Source organism: Typopeltis vanoorti, chromosome 23 (genome assembly GCF_054136105.1).
Source record: "Typopeltis vanoorti isolate ZY-2024b chromosome 23, IOZ_Tvanoo_1.0, whole genome shotgun sequence".
In the NCBI taxonomy this organism is placed as follows: domain Eukaryota; kingdom Metazoa; phylum Arthropoda; class Arachnida; order Uropygi; family Thelyphonidae; genus Typopeltis; species Typopeltis vanoorti.
In genome coordinates, this window is record NC_143571.1 from 19,687,389 (window position 1) to 19,712,173 (window position 24,785).

At 37.7% G+C, this 24,785-nt stretch overlaps 1 protein-coding gene across 1 annotated transcript in view; it reads right to left on the reverse strand.

The window, feature by feature from the left end:
• LOC150093668 (CTD small phosphatase-like protein 2) overlaps positions 1-24,785 on the reverse strand; it is a 245,642-nt gene that overhangs the window by 42,114 nt on the left and 178,743 nt on the right. The gene's annotated exons all lie outside the window — the stretch shown is intronic.

The window sequence follows — 24,785 nt, forward strand, 5'->3', positions numbered from 1 at the left end:
ATGACCACATTGCCACCAATTGGTGAGAGTGATCATAGGGTCTTAACTTGGGAGGTGGCTAAAGGTGTGGAATTTTCAATTAAGACGGGGTACATGTGGAATTATCGGGCTGGAAAGTATGACAAGCTTAGGAGTTTGATTGGTTCAGTGCCATGGCATGTACAAATGCAAGGACTAGAGGTTGATAGTGCATGGGAGGCAATTAAGAAGTGTTTGCATGAAGCAATGGCTGACTGTATACCTAGAGTCCGAATAATAAATCAAGTAGGGGTTAAATGGATGAATAACACCATTAAGCTTGAGCTGCAAAAAAAGAAACAACTATGGAGGGAATTTAAGGAGAAAGGTGACCGGCAGGCACATGAACGGTATAAAGAGCAGGCTAGAAGGGTAACGAGTGTGGTAAGAAAAGCAAAAAAGGATTACGAAAGAACATTGGCCATGCAGGCTAAAGAGAATCCTAAACAGTTTTTTAGATATGTAGCAAGTAAAAGGAAAAATGTACATGGCAGAATGATTTCAAAGAATGCCAATGGTAAGGAGGTAACTGAATCAGTTGATATAGTTGAGTTACTGAGTGAGCATTTTGCAAGTATATATCATCCAGGTGGTGACATTGCAGAAACGAATAAACCAGCAGATTTTATACGGGAATTGTGGTGAATGAAGTGGAGGTGAGTAATCTATTGCATAACCTCAATGTCAATACATCCGTGGGATTGGATGGTATACCAGCTCGTGTCGTAAGAGAAGCAGCTAAAGAATTGTCAGTACACTTGACCATTTTGTTTAATTTGAGTCTCGGGTCTGGGTTAGTCCCGAGGGGGGTGGAAAGAGGGGAAAATAGTTCCACTGCATAAAGGTGGTTCCAAGACTGCTGTTACTGACCAATTAGCATATCATTAATCATTGTCAAGGTCTTAGAGAAATTAGTCAAAAAAAGAATACAGGATTGGATAGATGAAAATGGGATATTGTATGGGGGACAACATGGTTTTGTGAAGGGTAGATCATGCCTCAGTAACTTGCTCACGTTCTATAACACAGTGACAGCTGAACTGGATAGGGGTAATGGGTTTACAGTGATACTACTGGACCTTGCCAAGGCCTCCAGTTTACTGATTAGGGTACCGCATGGAACCCTAATCAGTAAACTGGAGCAGATGGGGATAGATATAGGGTCGATGAGATGGATAGGAGGGTGATTGAAGGAGAGATACCAGGGAGTAGTTTATGCAGGAGTGGAGTCTAAGAGACGGCTTATGACTAGTGGTGTGCCGCAGGGCTCTGTTCTTGGACCACTGCTTTTCAATTTGTTCATCAATGATATAGGAAAGGATTTGAGAGGAAGTGTTCACTTGTTTGCTGATAATGCAAAGTTGGGTAGAGCAATTGTGAGTGCACAGGATGTCAAAATGTTACAGGATGATTTGGATAGTTTGGAGGACTGGGCTAGGAAAAATGGATGTCAATTTAATGTGGCAAAGTGTAAGGTTATGCACTTTGGGGTAAAAAGAATAGCAGCAGTATATCGCATTGGTGGAACCATACTCCAGGAGATTGACGAGGCCAGGGATTGGAGAGTGTTGGTGGATAGGAAATTGAAGTTTAGGGGCACATTGCAAAAGTGACTAAATCAGCTCATCAAATCACTTGGCTTCTGAAAAATACTTTAACATGCAGAGACAAACAAGTTGTTGTTCCTCTGTATCGAGCCTTGATAAGACCCCATCTAGACTACTGTGCCCAGTTATGGGCACCAGGGTTTCTTCGTGATGGGGAGGAAGTGAAGAGGATCCAGAGACGAGTGACCAAGATGATAGAAGGTCTGTGGAATGAACCTTATGAGAATAGGTTGAAGATTTGTGGGTTGCAGAGATTGGACGATAGGCGAAGAAGGGGTGATATGATTGAGACATTCAAATTACTGAAGGTTTCTACAAGATTGATCCAGAAGATATTTTTAAAAATATGACTGGTGGCGGGAGGACTAGGGCCATGCATGGAAGCTGGGCAAGAGCGTGGTTGACAATGGTGTTAGAGCTAGGTTTTTTACTTGGAGAGTGGTGAATGAGTGGAATAAGCTTCCAGAGTCTGTTGTGGGTGCTACGACCATGAATGAGTTCAAGGCAGAGTATGATAGATACTGTGTCGAATAGTTGTTCTTGACATGATGTTAGGGCCTCCCTCGATGAGTCTGTCGACTCCTTGGAGTTGCCCGGAACAATAATAATAATAATAATGCAATACCTAGTTATGATCCAAGGACAAACATCCACAGTGTGTAGATCAAGAGCATTTTGAGAGCAGTCAGGATTGTCTAGTATTCAGGTAGCTACTAATTTTTAAGATCACTGTTAATAGCAAATGACTGGATATCTCTATCTGAATTAAGATGTTAAGAAAGGAAACCAAAAAATTTGGAACGGATTGAATAAATTTCATGCAATTTCAGACACAGAAACTTGAAAAGAGGATTGTGTTAGACACTATGACCTGGGATACAAGGGAACATATGCTAAACTCCATCTGTGAGACAAAAATAAGATGAACAGTGATTAAAGGAGCCAGAACTTCAAGTTCTGTCAGGAAAAGCATATGGTTTAACAGATTGGAAATGGACATTACTGAGGTTTGTGCTAAGACCATGTGTATTTTAGAAGTGGATTTTAAAGCCTTTGGGAGAGTAACAGCAGAGTTGGATAAGGGGAATGAATAAACACCACTATACTTCAAGAAATTTGGCAAGGTACTGACAGTATTACACATTGGATGTTGTTATACAACTCAGAGGGATGAGTATGCAAAATAAACTTGTGGCATGGATAGGTGAGAGACTGACAGGTATCAGAAAGTGATGTGCAGAGGTGCTGAATCAAACAGGAGGGTGACTAGTGGTATACCACAGGGTTCTGTACTTGGGCCATTATTGTTTAATTTGGATACTTTAATATTAGAGATAGTCCTAGAGGGTTAATAAATGGGGTCTTACAGTATAAATACAAATGAGATTTTGCAGCTAATAATTAGTGTGGGGGGAGGGGAGGGGAAATGGAACTCAAGGATAATTCTTGGGAACTGATTAAGGGTGTAGAATGAGCTACCATTAGATATTGTCTGCATTTTTGGTAAATGTGTTCAAGGAGAAATATGATAGGCATTCAGATATGGGTGACTTAAAGGGTAGAGAGTCCAAGGACCCATTAAGGAGGTCCTTGGAGAAGCATGCATGACAGTAATAAAAGAACCACTGGTTTCTGTTGATGACCTAAGAAGCAGAATAAATGCAGAAAAGAACAAGGTTACTACTCATTACAATGTTTCAACATACAAATATACATAAATTCACATTAAGAAAGAAAAAAAAAAAGAAAAGAAGTTTTCTGATTATGTTATGTTAGATCCTGAATGAAGGAATCATGCAAAGAAATCATTCATTCAGAGTCTAACATACTAAACTACACAGACAAAGAGAAATACCTGCACATCAGCTGAAATTAAAGTGAAACTTCTTCACATGTGTATAAAATGGCATTAATTTTATGTACCATGTATTTTAATCTATTGTGATTATACTAAGATCGAATTAGAGAATGTTTTAAAAGAGGAATTTGTGAATATTAATTTAAGCCTCACTTTAGCTGAATAGAGTGATTGTGAGTCACCAGATAGAGATTAAGTAATAATTCTTAGAAGGTATACTACTACACGTGTCCAGCGTAACGACGGCGGCAGTAGCTTACGTGGAACATACATTGCGCGAATTCCGTGAATATAAGAGCATAATAGCAAAGGGGACTGAGAAAAAAGAGGGTGCTCGAACAAAGAATATAAGGGGACCAGCGAAGTATCAGATCTCTCTCTTGTCGTATCGTTTTCCTGATTCCTGGTTCAGAAGTCAGCAGGTAGTTCGCGTAAGGGGGAAATGAAGCATCTGTGCTAAGATGTGGGACAGCGGGCTTTCTTGAGAATGGAGTAGGATTCTACACAGAACTGAAGGTAAAATTTCCAGTCCTAGCAGAATCAAGCCGTCGCTGAAAAGTCCCATCGAAATGTTTCCTGAGACGCAAAGATTCGAGTCCGTGTTTGGCAGAAATTATGAAGATAGCGTAACCCCTACATTGGCGTAAGGACAGCCAATAGACAAGAGGTAACCAGACATACACATGGTGCTGAAAGATGCGGGAAGAAGTTTGGTAAAGTAAAATTACTCTATTTTGTGTTTAGAATTCCTTAGAAGAGAGAAGATTATATGTGAATGTAAATTATGAACATTATTTTAAAGAAATTTGTGGACAGACTCTAATTAGATAGTTAACCTCCTTCTGAGAATAAGAAGAATTGTTTGGAAGAAGTCTTTTGTGTTGTATGCGATTGATTTAACTTAACGAGATTAGGATTTGGAATCTTAGTAACTAAGTAACATTAGAATGTTTGTTTATATTATCTTATGAATAGCTTGCAGAAGGGAGTTTTAGCTTAACATCATATCATTTGCAATCTATCCCAATTTTCAATTACTGTGTTTTACGATGTTTCATAACCTTTGATCTAATTTAGAGTATGTTAATTTCTTAACTCAAGTTTCCTTATTTTGTATTGAGTCAAATTAAATGTATGAATTTTTTTGTGTATTTTGTTTTGATATTCCAATAAACATGTCATATTTACCTAAACCTGAGTCATGCCTGATTACAATTCCAAACTACCACTTATAAAAATAGAACCTAATTTGACGGGAAGGAATTAGAAAGTGTATATAATTATAGATTTAGGTCACGACTGCAGTCTGAATCTATACGGCCGTGTTAAGGTAAGATATTGTGTAAGAATGCCTCAGAACCTAGTATTGTCTCCCTGAGCAAGGATCTTTTCTGCTATAGGATACTGGCTGGTGCAGCATAATATAAATTTGCCAGTATCCGAAGAGGAAACAATCCTAGATTTAAGCATATTAGGCCAAATATCTGACGAAGTAAATTAGCGATTAAAAGATAGAATTGGAAGATACAAATCAGTAAAATATAGAGAAAGCAACGACATAACAGTTATTTTCGGACCGTTTCAAAATATAAGGATGTACATGGGTTGTGAAATAGTACGCCCACCACTAGCACTGAGTATGATATGAATGAAAAGAAAAACATGTATTTCAAGTTTTGCAAAATGTGAACTCATATTAATAAATATTAGGGGGTGCTTAAGGGTCAAAGCTGTATAACTGAGAGGAGACCTCCACATAGCCTTTAAAGGAATGCGGAGAACCGACCAGGGCTTCTGACCTAATGTCCAATCCTCACCTTCTCGTGGTGCACCCTGTTGGGTATCTACTTTGATACTGAACGAACGAGGATGGGCTGGCAATTTGGGATTTAGCCGACCAAATTGTATTCTTATTGGTTAAACCAAAATAAAAAATGATGGTACAACATGACAAAATTTCATGCCGGCTGGGGCGTCGCCCGGTTAAACAAGGCCCCCATTGTTTTCGCCAGGGAACCAGGGCGAACAGCGAAAAGTCAGCTACTGGAACAAATCTGAAAACAAACCCCAACTCAACATCACCAGAGTTAAAGATCGGTACTATCAACGTAAGAAGCCTGAATGGCAAAGAAATGGAGCTAGCTGAGGAATTAGATAAGTACCAGATCGACATAATAGGGGTGACTGAAACAAAAAAGACCAAAACTGGTGAGATCTTTCTGAGCAATAAATACAAAATGTTATATTCAGGCAATGACAATCAAGGAAAAGAAGGAGTAGCCATAGTATTCAACACAAAATACAAGGCTAATCTTCTTGAATGGCAGTCAGTCTCAAGTAGAGTAATGTGGGCAAATATGAGAATGGGGAACTGGACAATGAGACTTATTTGTGCCTATGGTCCCACAGAAGGTTCTACTAAGGTAGAAGTGGAGGAATTTTTTGAGGCTTTAGAAAAAGCAACTGACACAATGAAAAAGGAAAAGTTGGTCCTTGTTGGGGATCTAAATAGTAGAGTAGGAAATGATTGTGAGACATACAAAAATATTTTGGGAAAATTTGGAGAAAAGAGCAAAGCTAATAATAATGGCAAATATCTGTTGGATTTCTGCTCAGGACATGGACTGGTTATTACTAACACCATGTTCCAACATAAAAATGTGCACAAATTCACATGGAGAGAAGAGGCTAGGAATAAGAAAAGTCTCATTGACTATGTTATTGTTGATAGTGATGTTTTCTCCCTGGTGCAGGACACCAGAGTATACAGAGGATTTGAAATTGGAAGTGATCACTATTTAGTCTTGAGCAGGATAAAATTGAATTTCATATTGAAAAGAATAACATGAAAGAAAGTTTTAAAGCGAATAAAAGTTGAGCAGCTCTCAGATGTGAACTGTAGACTAAAATACAGAAATATTATTGAAAAGAAAATGAAAGAGTTTGAGAACAGGAATCAAACCTTGGAGATTCAGTGGCAAACTCTGAAGGAAACATTGATTGATTCTGCCAGAGAGGCATGTGGTGGGGTTGTGTGCAAGGATAAAAAAATCAGAACTCCCTGGTGGACACAGGAAGTTAAAGAGGCAGTGAAGGAAAAGAAGAAAGCATATCAAAAGTTCCTGGCAAATAAGTCAGCTTTTACTCTTACAGAATACAGAGACAAATGTAAGAAAGCTAAACAGTGTGTAAAACTAGCTAAACAAAAGTCATGGGAGGACTTTGGCAAGAATATAGAAAATAAATATCAAGAAGGTGGCAAAATATTCTGGAGGTTGTTGAAGAAGCTTAGGAATGGAGGAAAGAGTGCTGTAAAAGGAATTAGAGATGATAAAGGTGAAATGAAAACAGGAGAAAAGATATCCTTGAAGTATGGAGTAATTACTTTGAAAAACTGCTAAATGAAACAAGCAGTAATGACAGCATAGTGATAAAAAACACTGACCAGGCATGCAGTCAGGAATACATATCCATACTTGAAGTAGAAAAAGCCATCAAAGGCTTGAAATGTGGAAAGGCAGCAGGAGTAGATGATATTCGACCAGAAATGCTGAAGTATGGTGGTATAAGAGTCTTACAGTGGCTGCACTGCATAGTTCAGAAAGCCTGGACAGAGGGACGAATTCCCGATGATTGGAGTAGAGCTCTCATAGTACCCATATATAAAAAGGGAAATAAAACTGAATGTGAGAATTACAGAGGTATTTCCCTACTGAGTGTTCCTGGCAAGATCTATGCAAGTATACTTGAGAAACGGTTGAGAAGAATTGTGGAAGAAAAGCTTGGTGAAGAACAAGCTGGATTCAGGCCAAATAGAGGCTGTCAGGATCAGATCTTCACTTTACGACAAATAGTCGAGAAAGCATGGGAATATAACAAAGATCTGTATTTAAGTTTTGTCGATTTGGAAAAGGCATATGACAAGGTGCCAAGAGAGAAGCTATTCAATACGCTGCAGTTATATGGTGTCAATGGGGCATTATATCAAGCAATACTTAGTCTTTATTTGAGTTGTGAGTCAGCAGTTAGAATTGAAGGAAGATGGTTTAATGTTAAATCTGGTGTGAGACAAGGATGTACATTATCCCCTCTGTTATTCATTATCTATATGGATCACATTATGAAGGAATGTGGTATTAAACCTGATATCAAAATTGGAGATGTTAATGTCAGCTCTATGCTTTATGCGGATGATGTTATACTTCTAAATAAATCCGCTACAAGTCTGCAAGATTCTCTGACTAAATTGAATAGCTGTTGTAATAGATATGGTATGAGGGTCAGCAATAGAAAGACAAAGACAATGAAAATAGGCAAAATCATTGAAAATGTCAACTGTGTTGTGAATGGAGAACCTGTGGAACAAGTAAAACATTTCAGCTACTTAGGCACAATTTTTACTGAAGATGGTAAACTAAATATAGAAATAGACAACAGAATCAGCAAAGCTGGTTTCGTGGGAAGTCAATTGAATAAATTCATATGGAATAAGAAAGAAATTAGTCGGAACACTAAATTAGCTGTATACAAGACTGTGTTCAAACCAATTTTAACTTATGGATCTGAGAGCTGGGTCAGAAGTAAAACACTTGACCAAAGACTAGAGACCGCAGATATGAGAGTCCTGAGAAAGATTATAGGCGTGAACAGATGGCATCAATGGCAATATCATATTAAAAATGAGGATATTAGGAAAGAACTTTACATTGTCAGCATCCAGGAATGCGTTAGCAGAGCTAATCTCAGATGGTATGGTCACTTAAATAGAATGGGAGAGGAAAGATTAGCAAAACAAGTGTTCTCTGCCAGGTTGGCAGGAAAACGACCCAGATGAAGACCAAGATATAGGTGGATTGATACGGTACAAAGTGCCTTAGACGATAGAAATATAAGATCTGATAATGTTGGAGTCTTGACAAGTAACAGACTGATTTGGAGGAAAATTGTAGATAGGAAGTTAGTAATGATGTAATTTTTTCATGTAGTACTGTCATATCCTGTACACCCCTTGAGGGTACATGGCAGGAATTTGATGATGATAATGATGATGATGAAAAAAAGTGGAGTTTGAAAATGAAAACCAAATCTGAGAGTGAGAGAAAGAAAAGCTGAAGAAACATGTCACACATCACCATACTTCTTAGTGAAAGGTCAGTGAAAGTTTCTGTTGCAAAGATAAGTTTAATTTTAGTAGAAAAGTAACAATTTGGATTGCATTTAGGTGTAGTATTGTTCATATTTCATAGCTTAATGTAACTGAGTGACTGGGGAGCTTTGTGTGTTTCAAACAGATATTTATTTTGCTATTTTTGAAGTTTGCAGTGAACAATGACAGAATAATGGTACGAATGAGATCGGCACATCACACAGTGCTAAAATAAAATGTAATTAATGGTGGAATTTTCGATAATGGTGTGTTGTTCACGAATGCAACATGGATACATGGAGGAATGTGGAGAGTGTGTTTGCGGAGTAACTGAACAAGAGACAAGAGAGGGTATGGATATTTTAGAAGTGTGATAATCTGTTAGACTACGAGTTATCAGTAAATGCAAAACTGGCTGATGAAATGAAAACATGCGTAATTGCAGGAGCAAATGACCAAATGCTTATGGGTATGTTGATCACCTTTTCTTTATATTTCCTCCACTATGTTTTCATTTTTTGTGGCTCTTGCTTTAAATCCCTACTCATCCAATTAATTCCAACTTAGTTTATCCTCCTGACCTTGGGTATACAGTGGAGTGACACTAGCGGCAGCTTGCGTATCGGATGCAGTACATGTGTTGCTCAGCTAAGTTATTATTTTTTAGTAGATATTAGTGAAATTATTATATATATTTCATGGTATTTTGTTTATTTTTTGCTGTGTAGTTAAGTCATCTATTATTAAGTGATATTTTTTTTAGAATCGTTTTTCATTATGGTACTGATACACATGAGAAAAATGGTTACCAAGACATCGATGTTGACCGATAATGGTGGAAAAAGAGTCAAAGTTCAGAGGGCATGTTGCAAAAGTTCGTAAAATAGCTTAACAAATTACTTGTATGTTGCTAACAAGTAAAGATAAGGAAGTTATTATCCCTCTTTATAAGACTATGATTTGGCTACAACTTGACTACAGCGCATAGATTTGGCCACCTGTTTCTTGGAGACCAGGCAGTGGTTGAAAAGATTCAGATACAAATGACCAAGATTGACCTGTGGAATAATCCCTATGAGGATAGGTTGAAGGTTTATGGGTTATTTACAAAGTTAAGTTGATAGGCAGAAAAAGAGTGGACATGATAGAAACTTTTAAGATATCATCATCATCAAATTCCTGCCATGTACCCTCAAGGGGTGTACAGGATATGATAGTACTACATGAAAAAAACTACATCATTACTAACTTCCTATCTACAATTTTCCTCCAAATCAGTCTGTTACTTGTCAAGACTCCAACATTATCAGATCTTATATTTCTATCGTCTAAGGCACTTTGTACCGTATCAATCCACCTATATCTTGGTCTTCCTCTGGGTCGTTTTGCTGCCAACCTGGCAGAGAACATTTGCTTTGCTAATCTTTCTTCGCCCATTCTGTTTAAGTGACCATACCACCTGAGATTAGCTCTGCTAACGCATTCCTGGATGCTGACAATGTCAAGTTCTTTCCTAATATCCTCGTTTTTTAATATGATATTGCCATTGATGCCATCTGTTCACGCCTATAATCTTTCTCAGGACTCTCATATCTGCGGTCTCTAGTCTTTGGTCAAGTGTTTTACTTCTGACCCAGCTCTCAGATCCATAAGTTAAAACTGGTTTGAACACTGTCTTGTATAGAGCTATTTTAGTATTCCGACTAATTTCTCTCTTATTCCATATGAATTTATTCAATTGACTTCCCACCATACCAGCTTTGCTGATTCTGTTATCTATTTCTATATTTAATTTACCATCTTCAGTAAAAATCGTGCCTAAGTAGCTGAAATGTTTTACTTGTTCCACAAGTTCTCCATTCACAACACAGTTGACATTTTCAATGATTCTGCCTATTTTCATTGTCTTTGTCTTTTTATTGCTGACCTTCATACCATATCTATTACAACAGTTATTCAATTTAGTCAGAGAATCTTGCAGACTTGTAGCGGATTTATTTAGAAGTATAACATCATCTGCATAAAGCAAAGAGCTGACATTAACATCTCCAATTTTGATATCATGTTTAATACCACTTTCCTTCATAATGTGATCCATATAGATAATGAATAACAGAGGGGATAATGTACATCCTTGTCTCACACCAGATTCAACATTAAACCATCTTCCTGTACTTCCTTCAATTCTAACTGCTGACTTACAACTCAAATAAAGACTAAGTATTGCTTGATATAATGCCCCATTGACAGCATATAACTGCAGCATATTGAATAGCTTTTCTCTTGGCACCTGGTCATATGCCTTTTCCAAATCAACAAAACTTAAATACAGATCTTTGTTATATTCCCATGCTTTCTCGACTATTTGTCGTAAAGTGAAAATCTGATCCTGACAGCCTCTGTTTGGCCTGAATCCAGCTTGTTCTTCACCAAGCTTTTCTTCCACAATTCTTCTCAACCATTTCTCAAGTATACTTGCATAGATCTTGCCAGGAACACTCAGTAGGGAAAAACCTCTGTAATTCTCACATTCAGTTTTATTTCCCTTTATATATATGGGTACTATGAGAGCTCTATTCCAATCATCGGGAATTCGTCCCTCTGTCCAGGCTTTCTGAACTATGCAGTGCAGCCACTGTAAGACTCTTATACCACCATATACTTCAGCATTTCTGGTCGAATATCATCTACTCCTGCTGCCTTTCCACATTTCAAGCCTTTGATGGCTTTTTCTACTTCAAGTATGAATATGTATTCCTGCCTGCATGTCTGGTCAGTGTTTTTTACCACTGTGCTGTTATCACTGCTTGTTTCATTTAGCAGTTTTTCAAAGTAATTACTCCATACTTCAAGGATATCTTTTTCTCCTGTTTTCATGTCACCTTTATCATCTCTAACTCCTTTTACAGCACTCTTTCCTCCATTTTTAAGCTTCTTCAACAACCTCCAGAATATCTTACCACCTTCTTGATATTTATTTTCTATATTCTTGCCAAAGTCCTCCCATGACTTTTGTTTAGCTAGTTTTACACAGTGTTTAGCATTCTTGCATTTGTCTCTATATTCTCTAAAAGCACAAGGTGACTTATTTGACAGGAACTTTTGATATGCTTTCTTCTTTTCTTTCACTGCCTCTTTAACTTCCTGTGTCCACCAGGGAGTTCTCATTTTTTTATCCTTGCAGACAACCTCACCACATGCCTCTCTGGCAGAATCAATCAATTTTTTCTTCAGAGTTTGCCACTGCATCTCCAAGGTTTGGTTGCTGTTCTCGAACTCTTTCATTTTTTTCTTCAATAATCTTTGTGTATTTTAGTCTACAGTTCATATCTGAGAGCTGTTCAACTTTTATTCGCTTTAAAACTTTCTTACATGTTATTCTTTTCAATATGAAATTCAATTTTATCCTGCTCAAGACTAAATAGTGATCACTTCTAATTTCAAATCCTCTGTACACTCTGGTGTCCTGCACCAGGGAGAAAACATCACTATCAACAATAACATAGTCAATGAGACTTTTCTTATTCCTAGCCTCTTCTCTCCATGTGAATTTGTGAAATTTTTATGTTGGAACATGGTGTTAGTAATAGCCAGTCCATGTCCTGAGCAGAAATCTAACAGATATTTGCCATTATTATTAGCTTTGCTCTTTTCTCCAAATTTTCCCAAAATATTTTTGTATGCCTCACAATCATTTCCTACTCTGCTATTTAGATCCCCAACAAGGACCAACTTTTCCTTTTTCACTGTGTCAGTTGCTTTTTCTAAAGCCTCAAAAAATTCCTCCACTTCTACCTTAGTAGAACCTTCTGTGGGACCATAGGCACAAATAAGTCTCATTGTCCAGTTCCCCATTTTGATATTTGCCCAAATCACTCTACTTGACACTGCCTGCCATTCAAGAAGATTAGCCTTGTATTTTGTGTTGAATACTATGGCTACTCCTTCTTTTCCTTGATTGTCATTGCCTGAATATAACATTTTGTATTTATTGCTCAGAAAGATCTCACCAGTTTTTGTCTTTTTTGTTTCAGTCACCCCTATTATGTCAATCTGGTACTTATCTAATTCCTCAGCTAGCTCCATTTCTTTGCCATTCAGGCTTCTTATGTTGATAGTACCGATCTTTAACTCTGGTGATGTTGAGTTGGGGTTTGTTTTCAGATTTGTTCCAGTAGCTGACTTTTCACTGTTCGCCCTGGTTCCCTGGCGAAAACAACGGGGGCCTTGTTTAACCGGGCGACGACCCAGCCGGCATAAAATTTTGTCATGTTGTACCATCATTTTTTATTTTGGTTTAACCAATAAGAATACAATTTGGTCGGCTAAATCCCAAATTGCCAGCCCATCCTCGTTCGTTCAGTATCCAAGTAGATACCCAACAGGGTGCACCACGAAAATGTGAGGATTGGACATTAGGTCAGAAGCCCTGGTCGGTTCTCCACATTCCTTTAAAGGCTATGTGGAGGTCTCCTCTCAGTTATACAGCTTTGACCCTTAAGCACCCCTTTTAAGATATTAAAGCGGTTTTATAAAATTTATGCAAGTGAAATTTTTCAATATATGACAAATAGAGAACTAGGAGCAATCCGTGGAAGTTGTGTTGTTAGTAGGGAGTGTGCAGACCAGATTTTTTGCATGGAGAGTGGTGAGTGAGTGGAATGGATTTGCAGAACTTTTTCTGAGTTCCCTGATGGTGAATAGATTCAAGGATTTGTGTACGACGGTTGATTTGGACCTCCCATGACTCTCCGAACTCCATGGAGATGCCATAAAATAATAATAATAATAATAATATGAATCAAGGAACAGAAGTGAAGGAAAGTAGGAATAAACAAATGGAATAAACAAATGATAGATTGACAAATAGTGTAATAGCTAGGATGCAAGACTTGAAAAATTAGTTGATCAGAATTTCTAGAGAAGCGAAATGAAAAATATGTGTAGTTAGATGAGAAGTTTGGTGGATAAAAATAGATGAGTGCAAAAGGTTAGGATGAAGGAAAGCAGAGAAAAAGAAGTGAAGAATGACTTGAGAATATTATGTATGGAGATTCCATTATTAAAGGTGTGGTAAATAAGAGATTCCATAAGGCATGTTTTCCAGGAGAGAGAATTTGCAGGATGCATTATACATGAGAAGCAGACAAGCAAGCAAGTTGGTGGTGGCAGTTATTGGAACAAATTACTTGGTTGGACATAAAGAGAATGTGAAGATGGATGTCTGAGGTTATTGAAGAGAATGAAAGATAGTAGCATGATAATAGAAGGGAGTGGAGCTTGTAAATGTGTGGGATGAATTTGAGAGAAGGATAGAAATGTACAAAAGTGAAAGGTTGCATTTAAATGGATTTGGCATGAGTCAGTTGGAGAGAGACTGTTGTTGCACAGAGTAATGAGTGATGTGAGCAAGAGAGCAGAGGAAGTAAAGGATGAAGCAAAAGATCAAGAGAGAGAGAAAGAGAGAGAGAGAGGAACTGGTGAGACTGAAGTGGCTGCAAATGAGAATAGTCATTGTGTAAGTGATAATTACAGAATGAGTATGGGATTGTGATGGCCTGGGATACAGTTGGGTCTGAAGAGATAGATAGAATAGGTGGTGATAAAGGCAATTCTGAATGGTTAGGTGTGGGGAAATCACAACCCACAAGTAGCATGGGCAGAACTGGTTATAGACCTAAAAGTGAAATGATGTGTTTATTTATAAATGCCAGGAGTATCAGAAATAAAGGAGATGAAATGGTTTTGTTGACTAAGTTTATTTGCCCAAAAATTGTCAGATAAGGATGATATCCTGACAGGAATAGAAATTAAAGTGACAAGCATGGTTAAGAAAAAAAAAAGTAGAATATGACAGGAAATTGGCTAGTCAGGTCAAAACTAATCCAAGGGAATTTTTCTGCTATGTGGCAAGCCAGAGGAAAAATAATTATGGCAGGTTGATGCTGGTGGATAGCTATGGTAGAAGAGTAACCATAGCAAATGGTTACTCTTCTACCATATAGTGGTGGAATTATTTAATGAACATTTCATCAGTGTATATCATAATGTTGTGAATGATACTGTACAACATGTAGAAGGGAGGCAAGAATTAGGAGAATTAAAGGTGAAAGAATCAGAGGTGTATCAAGTGTTGCTCAGGTTAGATGTTAATAAGGCTGTGGGAATGGATGACATATCACTAGATATGTCATCCATTTAAAACATTTTTAAAGCATGTGCAAAAGAGTTAGCCATGCCCTTGTCCTGGTTATTGCAGTGGGGAAGGTTCCTAGGTATGGAAAGAAGGCAAAATATTACCACTCCACAAGCATTGTCTGAGAACAGAAGTTTCCAATTATAGACCGGTCTGTATATATAAAACAATACAGGAAATAGAATACAGGATTGGGTTGATTAAGATTCTCTATGATGGTCAGCATGGGTGAATAGGAGGTCTTGTTTTATCAATCTGCTTATGTTTTATGATCAGGTGATGAATGTGTTGGATAAGAGAGAATCATAAACAATGATATTCTTGTATTTTGCAAAAGCATTCAATAGATTATCACGATGAGTTGGTTACAAGCTGCAGGTGTTGTGGCCTTACAAGAAGACTTGAACAGACTGAGTGAGGGCACAGGATTGGGCATGCCAGTTCAATGTTGCAAAATGTAAGGTTTTAAAATTTGGAAAACAAAGATGGGATATAGAATTTACTCTTGGTTGGGATATATTGTTGGAGGTGGAGAAATAAGAGATCTTGGGGTGAAGGTGATAAGGATCTAAAATTTAGAGGACATATTACCAAAACTGTGAGGATAACACAACGAATTCTGGCAATGATGTGGAGGACACTGACTTGTAGAGGTAAGGAGATTCTGATTCCATAGTATAAGGCTTTGATTATGCCACATATGGACTACTGTGCACAGATTTAGTCACCTGGATTGCAAAAGGATGAAGAGATGTTGGAGAGGGACCACAGGCAATTGTCTTAAATAGTTTCTGATCTCTGGAATGTTGAATATGAAGAAAGGTTGAGATGATGCAATTTGCAGAGCCTAGTGGATAGGAGAATGAGGGGTAATATGATAGAGATGTACAAGTTGGTAAGGGATTAATGTTGAATAAGTTTTTCATAGAATGTTGGCAAACTGGGGGAGAACAAGAGGTCACCCTTGGAAAATGTATAAGGATGGAGTGAGGAAGCAGGTTTTTTTGCATGGAGAGTTGTGAATGACTGGAATGCATTGTTTAAGAGTGTGGTGTCTGCAGAGAATTTAAATGTGTTTAAGGCAAGATATGATAAGCAGTGTGTGTGTGTGTGTGTGTGTGTGTGGCAAAGGGACCTCCTAGATCAGTCTTTGACACATGGAGTCTCTCTTCAGATGATGATAATATTTTAGAGAAAGATGTTGGAAGTTTTTTTCCACTTGGTAAGACTATAATAAATTTAGTTTAATTCTTTATCCAAGTGTAAGCAAACAAAGTTTGTGCCTGAAGTATCTTCAGCACTGAGGCAACTCATGGTAAAGGTGGACCAAACTCTCATCACTCCTTGTCTTAGTATCTTCCATAATGCAAAGCACATCTCCTTGCAGACATGTATATTGCTATGCATTAAGGGAAGGACCACTACTCAGACTGGTATGTATTAAGGGAAGGACCACTACTTTCAACCTTTATTGAGGTCTCGTCAGTGGGAGTCAGACCCAGAGGTGTGATACTAAGGTGGAAGCAATGGAGAAGTCATATTTACCTATAAGAGTTGCCAAAAGGTATCTCACCTAATTATTAAATTACTCTGGATTTAGAGAAAGATGTTGGAAGTTTTTCCCACTTGGTTAGACTATAATAAATTTAGTTTAATCCTTTATCCAAGTATAAGCAAACAACTTCTGGCAACCTTCTTTCATCTTTTGGCAACTCGTATAGGTAAATATGACTTCTCCATTGTTTCCACCTTAGTATCACCACCTTTGAGTCTGGTTCACACTGACGAGAACTCAATAAAGGTCGAAACCAGTCTGGGTAATGGTCCTTCCCTTAATGCATAGCATTATACATGTCTGCAAGGAGATGTGCTTTGCATTATGGAAGATACTAAGACAAGGAGTGATGAGAGCTTGTTCCACCTTTACCACGAGTTGCCTCAGTCCTGAAAATACTTCAGGCGCAAACTTTGTTTGCTTACACTTGGATAAACGATTAAACTAAATTTATTATGATAATAATAATAAATATAATCCTAGTTAAAAATTACTTCATAGAATCAACGCTTAGTTTCCACATTTATATATATATATATATATATATATATATATATATTTTTTTTTTTTTTTTCTCTATAGAAAACAAAACAAATATTTAGACATGCATTTTTGGAAATTATGGAGACAACTACCGTGTTTGAATAAAAACTTTAGTTTAATATTACTAAAATTTTACAATTCGACCGACCTTTATGTCAAGGTCATCTTCTGGAGCGTACAAACATACACAGGAAACAAGCTATACTACAATCATACTGATTCGTTAAAGACACTGACTAACCGCTGCCACAATTGTTGGCCTGACCTCTGGTGAAAAAAAAAAAAAAAAAAAAAAAAAAAAATATACATCAATGCTAGAGTCCTATTATTTGTGTTGTCTACTATATACATATATTAACATCATTCCATCCAGTTGGAGTGGAATGGTTTCTAATACTAGCAGATTGGCTAGGGTCCTGACTTATGTTGAATCTTTCATATTAGGTTGGCTGAATGTGTGCCATCCAGATCCTTGGAATTTTCATACCATCTTTATTGTTGATATTTGGGTGGTTTATCAGGATTTTGCAGGATTCTTTAAATTTTCTTTCGTACCATGTTTTTGTGCGGTGTAAGGAGCAGGTGCTTTTCCAGTTGATTTGGTGTAAGGTGTTAAGTGCATGGTCTGAGAGGCCTGCTTCACCATAATGGTTATATTTAATGTGTCTAATGTGTTCTTTCTTGTGTATAGGGATTGTCCGTCCTGTTTCACCAATGTATGGTAAGCTACAGGTGCAGTGGATGCAATAGACTCCAGGATGTGCTAATGGGAGCAGAGGATCCTTAGAGGAGCTGAATATGGTTTTAAGTTTAGTGGGTGGTTTAAATGTGGCATTGAGGTTATAATGTTGTAGGATTCTGTTGATTTTTTCTGATAACCCTTCAATGTATGGGATGGCTATGGTTTTACTGTAATCTAGATTCGTTTTTGTTGTGGTTTTTTAGAGTATTTTATTGACAGTATTTTTGTTATAGCCATTGTTTATGAATGTGCCACTAATGAATTTTAGTTCTTGTTTCAGGGCTTGCTGGTTAGAGCAAATAGTTGTGGCTCTGTTTTTAAGGGTGTTTATGACTCCATATTTTTGTGCTGGGTGGTGGTATGAATTCGCATGTGTGTATTGGCCCGTGTGTGTCGGTTTTCGGTAGACCGTGAAGGATAGACTGCCTGAAGGAAAACGTGTAATTAGTGCGTCTAGGAATGGGAGCAAATTTTGGTTTTCGATTTCGATGGTAAATTGTATGCGTTCGTGTTGTTTGTTTAGGTGGCTGAGGAATGTGTTTAGCGTTTGTCACCCATGCGACCAGATCGCGAACACATCGTCAACGTATCTGAGCCAGATTGTCGGTCGAAGCGTGGCGGAATCGAGAGCCCTTTGCTCAAAGGTTTCCATGTAGAAGTTCGCGATTGGGGGGGGGGGGGGATAATGGTGAGCCCATGGCTGTACCTTCCTTTTGTAGCTAGAATTTGTTTTGCCACACGAAGTAACTGGACTTAAGTACGTGGGCAAAGAGGGCCGTAATGTCGGGCGGAAATTTGTTCTGTAGTAGGAGAATTGTGTCATTGATGGGGACATTAGTGAAAAGGGCAGAAACGTCAAAACTGACTAATAGGTCGTCTTTGTCGAGTGTTATGTTTTTGATTTTGTTTATAAAGTGTTGTGTGTTTTTTATGTAGGAGGGGGAATGACCTACCAACTCCTTGAGTGTTGCCGCTAATTTCTTGGCTAGGTGGTAATTGGAACTGTCTATTCCTTCCACTATTGGTCGAAGGGGCATATTTTGTTTGTGTATTTTCGGAACCCCATATATTCTGGGGGGGGGGGGGGGCGTAGTGGGGTTTGAGTTTTTTAACTGTGTCTGGTGGCCAAGAAGTGACGGACTTTAGTAGTTTTCCTGTTTTGTCCTTTATCCTTTTCGTTGGGTTATAATTTACCATTTTATATGTGTTGTTATCAGCTACTAGTTGGTTCATTTGCAGTATGTATGTTGATCTGTCAAGGACAACAGTGGCACTGCCTTTATCAGCTTTCATTATTATTATGTTTTGTTTGGCTTTTAATGATTTAATTGCTGCTAATTCTGTTTTAGTCAGGTTGTTCTGTATGGTTTTCTTGGTATTTAGGACATTACTGGTTTCTAGTCGTATTTTGTCTGCTATGTTGTTAGGTAGGGATCTGATGCCTCTTTCAATGTGGTAGATAAAATCCAGTTTGTTTACCTTTTTTGGCGCTATTGCTTAGTTCAGTCCTTTATTCAGCAGCGTGAGTTCGCCGTTGTTCAGGGTGTGGCTTGATATGTTGATCACATGGTTCTTGCTTGTCGGTGGTTGGTCGCTCCTTGTCTCCCTTGTTTGTTGTTCATTGTTGTTTCTCGGGGAGGAAGTCCTCTGATTGGCCGCCATATTTTGCCGTTGTTTCAACCTGTGGAATTTTTTCTTGAGTTTTTCTTTATTCTTTTCCACGGTATGCTTGGCCGAATTGTCAGTGGTAGCAGTTAGTAAGTGTCTTTAATGAACCAGTATGATTGTAGTATAGCTTGTTTCCTGTGTATATTTGTACGCTCCAGAAGATGACCTTGACATAAAGGTCGAAACGTCGAATTGTAAAATTTTAGTAATATTAAACTAAAGTTTTTATTCAAACACGGTAGTTGTCTCCATAATTTCCAAAAATGCATTCGGATCACCGTGCAAGCCTAAAAGGAAAGAAATATTTAGACACAATGACATGGCATTTATAACAATTTATAGTGACAATTAATTAATATCTGACAATGAAATTGTCAGATATTAATTAATGAATTACATTCATTAATTAATATCTTGGTCCACTGTTATTCATTAATAACAGTGGACCAAGCACTGATCCTTGTGGTACACCACTTGTTACCTTAAATCTTGCAGACTCAGATCCCCAGTATACCACTTTTTGATATCTGTCAGTCAGCCATCCTTTTATTCATGCTAATATTGTATAACCCAAAACCCATTTTCTCCAATTTATGAAGCAGTCTGCCATGCTGTATTCTGCCAAAAAGCCTTAGCAAAATCTAAAAGTATCATGGTGTATCCATTTCCCTTGTCTAGTTCAATGGTAACATTGTTATAGAATGTGTGCAAGTTGCTAAAACATGACCTTCTCTTAGTAAACCCATGTTATTCATTGCAAAGTAGAGATTCACTGTCAACCCATTTCTGAATGCAGGCCTTAACCAATTTTTCCAAAATCTTCACCACCACCACCACTCCTGAGATACTAATTGGTCGATAGTTGGATACATTGGTTTTTGCACCACCCTTATTATTTTACACAATTTAGGATGACAATTTCCCAGGCTTTAGGGACAGTAAGAACATCATTACAGTTCACATTGGGTCTGTGACGTAGGGCTTCAGCACTTTCTTTATATAAATGTTCATGTTTATATAAAGATCTATGCAGAAGGTTGGTCTTTTTCTAATGGATTCTATGGTTTGGGTTTTCAATTCCATGTTGTGAGATGCCGGATTTCAGCGGTTTGATAAGGTGGATATGGTCTTGATGTTCCAAAATGCGTTTGCTAATGGATCTACCTGTCTGTCCACAGTAGGACAATTTACAGGAACATGAGACCGCGTACACGCCAGGTAGCATCAGAGGTGAGAGTTTATCTTTAGGAGAAGGTAACGAATTGCGGATCTGGTTGATTGGTTTGTAGGTAGCAGTCAATTTATATTTCCTCATATTTTTTTTGAAAGACATCTGGATATGCCTTTGACATAAGGTATGGGAATCCTACGGGCTTGTTCTTGTCTAGGTTGATTGTGGGGAAGTGACTGATAATTTTTTGAGTTGTTTTTGGATTGTATCCATTTTGTAAGGCTGTATTTTTGATGTTTCCAATTTTTAGTTTAAAGTTTCTTTGGAGGAGCAGAGTCTGTGTGTTCTGGTTACTAATAATTTAATGATGCCAAATTTTTGAGATGGATGATGAGCCGAAGAATTGTGAATATAGCGGCCTGAAAATGTCAGCTTGCAATAGACAGAAATGGGGATAGAATCATCTTCTTTTCTTTGGATGTGTACATTGAGGAAGGAGATTCTTTTTCTAGCATGAATTTAATGGGAGGATGAAGAAGGTGAATTTTATCTAGAAACAAGTGTAGTTCTTGTTCAGAATGACCCCAGACAGCAAAGACGTCATCGACATATCATAGCCAGATTTTTGGTTTAGGATTAAATGTGAAAATTTTTTCTTCAAGGTGTTCTAGAAAAAGTTAGCTAAGTTTGGTGATAAAGGAGACCCCATTGCTGTTCCTTCCTCTTGCTTGTAAATTTTCTCTTTCCAAGTGAAGTATTCAGACGTAATAACAAACTTGAATAATTCAACAATATCGGATGGAAATTTCTGAGTTAGTAAGTTTATCATTTCTTTATGGGGAGTATTAGCGAAGAGAAAAACAATGTCAAAGCTAATTAGCATGCCAGTTTCCAACAGTTGAATGTCGTTAATTTTTGAGTGAAAATCTGTGGAATTTTTAATGAGGCTGAGAGGCCTATGAGAGGATGGAGAGGGTCAGATAAAAATCTTGATAATTTGTAAGTCGATCTGCTAATAGAATCTACGATGGGTCTGAGTGGAATGTTATTCTTGTGAAGTTTAGGTAAACAGTATATTCTAGGAGGCCTGGCATGGTATGTCTTGAGCTTTTTTATTGTTTCTTGATCTAGGGAAGAGGTTTCATCTAGTAACTTGATTATTATCCTACAAAAAGGTAGCTCAAGAAACTAAAAAAAGTTACTAGATGAAACCTCTTCCCTAGATCAAGAAACAATAAAAAAACTCTGGACTCAGTCCATGTTCCTGTAAATTGTTCTACTATGGACAGACAGGTAGATCAATTAGCAAATGCATTTCGGAACATCAAGACCATATCCACCTTATCAAACCGCTGAAATCTGACTTCGCACAACGCAGAACTGAAAACCCAAAGCATAGAATCCATTGGAAAAAGACCAAACTTCTACATAGATCTTTATATAAACATAAACATTTATATAAAAAAGTGCTGAAGCCTTATGTCACAGACCCAATTTGAACCGTAATGACGTTCTTACTATCCCTAAAGTCTGGGAAATTGTCATCCTAAATTGTGTAAAATAATTTTATATATGTTATCTCATTTTAATGTAACCCCCTCTTTCCCCACCCAAGATATATTTTAATTTAATTCTATAACATGCTGCTGCATGCATAGAGGGATTCCATTGTATGCATGTGCCCTAACTGTATGTGATTCCTAGTATTGTATGAATTAACTATACTGAAGATGTCTTATGATACTTAGAACAAAATACAGTAGGCCCCCTGTATCCACAGTTCGAAAAAAGCGTGCGACATGGTCGAGCGCCATGCCGGTTGAAACATGCATATGGACTTAAAAGTGTGTGTTTGTTCATGTTTAGTTTTACTTGAATTGTCGAAGAAAGCAGTCAACTGCCTGTCATTGCAGTTGACTGCTTTTAAAAATTGCGTTTAAATTCAAGCAAATAAATTGTGAAAAATTTAAAAATAGCTCTAAAACCGAAGAGAAGACGTGAAGTGCTCAGTATTAGTGAAAAATCAAAGATTATCAATATGACTGAAGTAGAAAAAAAGTCAATTGCAACCGTTGCCAAGATCTATAATAAAAACGAATCTTCGATATGTGAAGTGTTGAAGAACAAAGAAAAAATTCGTGCCAATCTTTCTACTGTCCCCAAATTGCAAAAGTTACGGGTACAGTGCGTGATAAGACATTACTCAAGGTAGAGAAAGCTTTGAATTTGTAGGTGGAAGACATGACAAGAAAAAGGATTCCTATTGACGGTAACACATGACCAAAAGCACTAATCCTATATTAAAACATAGCTGGTAATTAGTTTATGGAATTAACAACGCATATAAAGTATATTAATTAAAGGCAACTTTAATGAATAACTTCTATAATTCGGCAATGTCACGTTGCCATCTTCAGGAACATAAAGATATGGTATGTGCATGCAGGCATTAACAAAAGCAAATGAGGAAGAAAGCAAGAAACTAATATTGTTCCTAAAGTCCTAATGGTGCCCTCTGACGGGCTAATTTGGTTGTCTTGGCCATTGGGCTGAAGTTCTCATAATGCAAGTCTCCCAAATTTGGGGTAGTTTCATGCACCCAAATTTGTTGAGGTTTGGAACGTTTTTTAGAGCTGCTGATGATTCCTTGAATAATCTTTTGTACTTAAACTTGCTGCGGTGTATTATTTTAGTTTTCTTCCAACGAATTCTATGGTGGGTATCTAAGGTGGTCTGCCAGCCAAAGAGCGGCTGTACTGGTGAAACTGGATGTAGTCTTTGTGTTCTGAAATCCTGATATTTGCTGTCCTGCCTGTTTGGCCAAAGTAGGTAGGACAATTTGCAGCTGCAAGGGACCTGGTATACACCAGATAGGTCTAGGGGAAGTGGTTGGTCTTTGGTAGAGCGGATAAGGGATGCCAACTTTTTATATGGTCTGTAACAAGAAGTAAGGTCTTTTTTTTTTTTTTGAGAATATTGGTTATTTTCTCAGAGGCGCCCTGGATGGAGGGGATGGTGATAGATTTGGTGTAATCTTTATTGTGGAGGGGGGGAGGGGGGTTGTGGTTTACTGGTTTTAGCATTTTTTGGGGGTTATAGCCATTGGCTAAGAAAGTGTTGAGGATGTGGTTTAGTTCAGTATTAGGGCCTTGTCATCTGAGCAGATTAATTTTGCCCTGTTATATAGTGTTTTTATAACCCCATATTGTTGTGAGGGGGGGGGGTCTGTAAATAGAGAAAACCAAAGATCCATCAAGCTGGCGAGTGATTAAAGTGTCTAGGAAGGGGAGGGTGTTGTTTTCCTCTTTTTCTAAGGTGAACTGGACTCTGGGGTGTTGGTTGTTTAAGTGTGTTAGGAAGGAGTGGAGTTTTTGTTAGTGCCTGCGTGCACATACCATATCTTTATGTTCCTGAAGATGGCAACGTGACGTTGCCGAAATATAGAAGTCATTCATTAAAGTTGCCTTTAATTAATATACTTTATATGCGTTGTTAATTCCGTAAACTAATTACCAGCTATGTATGACCAATGTATAAGCCTTGCTACTAGAATTATATTAAAACATGCGGCCACAAGACAAAACAGAAGAGGAAGAAAAGTCATTTATAGCAAGCAAGGGCTGGTTGCATAGATTCAAAACTAGGTTTAATCTAAAAAACATAAAAATTATGGGAGAATCTGCATCGGCTGTTGAGAAAGCTGCTGCATTGTTCCCAGCAGAATTTTAAAAAAATTATTGCAGAGAAAGGTTATCATCCTAAGCAAGTTTTTAATTGTGATGAAACCAGCCTCGTATGGAAGAAAATGTCCCAACGGACCTACATCCATAAAACTGTGAAGTAAGCACCAGGCTTTAAAGCATTTAAGGATAGATTGATGCTGGTACTTTGTGGCAACGCAGCTGGTCATATAATTAAACCTGGCCTTGTTTACTGAGCACATAATCCAAGTGTCCTTAAACACAAAAACAAAAGTTGTCTGCCTGTTTTTTGGTAATCAAATCTGAATGCGTGGGTTACAGCCATATTATTTACAGAATGGTTCCATCGATGTTTTATTCCGGAGGTGAAAAAATACTTGGAGAGGGAAGGATTATCATTTAAAGTTTTATTGATAACAGGCAACACTCCAGGGTACTCTGAGTCACTAGTCACTGAAGATGAAAATGTTTAAGTGGTTTTCTTCCCACCTAATACGGCCTCATTGCTTCAGCCACTCGATCAAGGTGTCATTAGATGCTTCAAAGCCTCATATGTTCGGCAGGTTTTCGATATGATTCG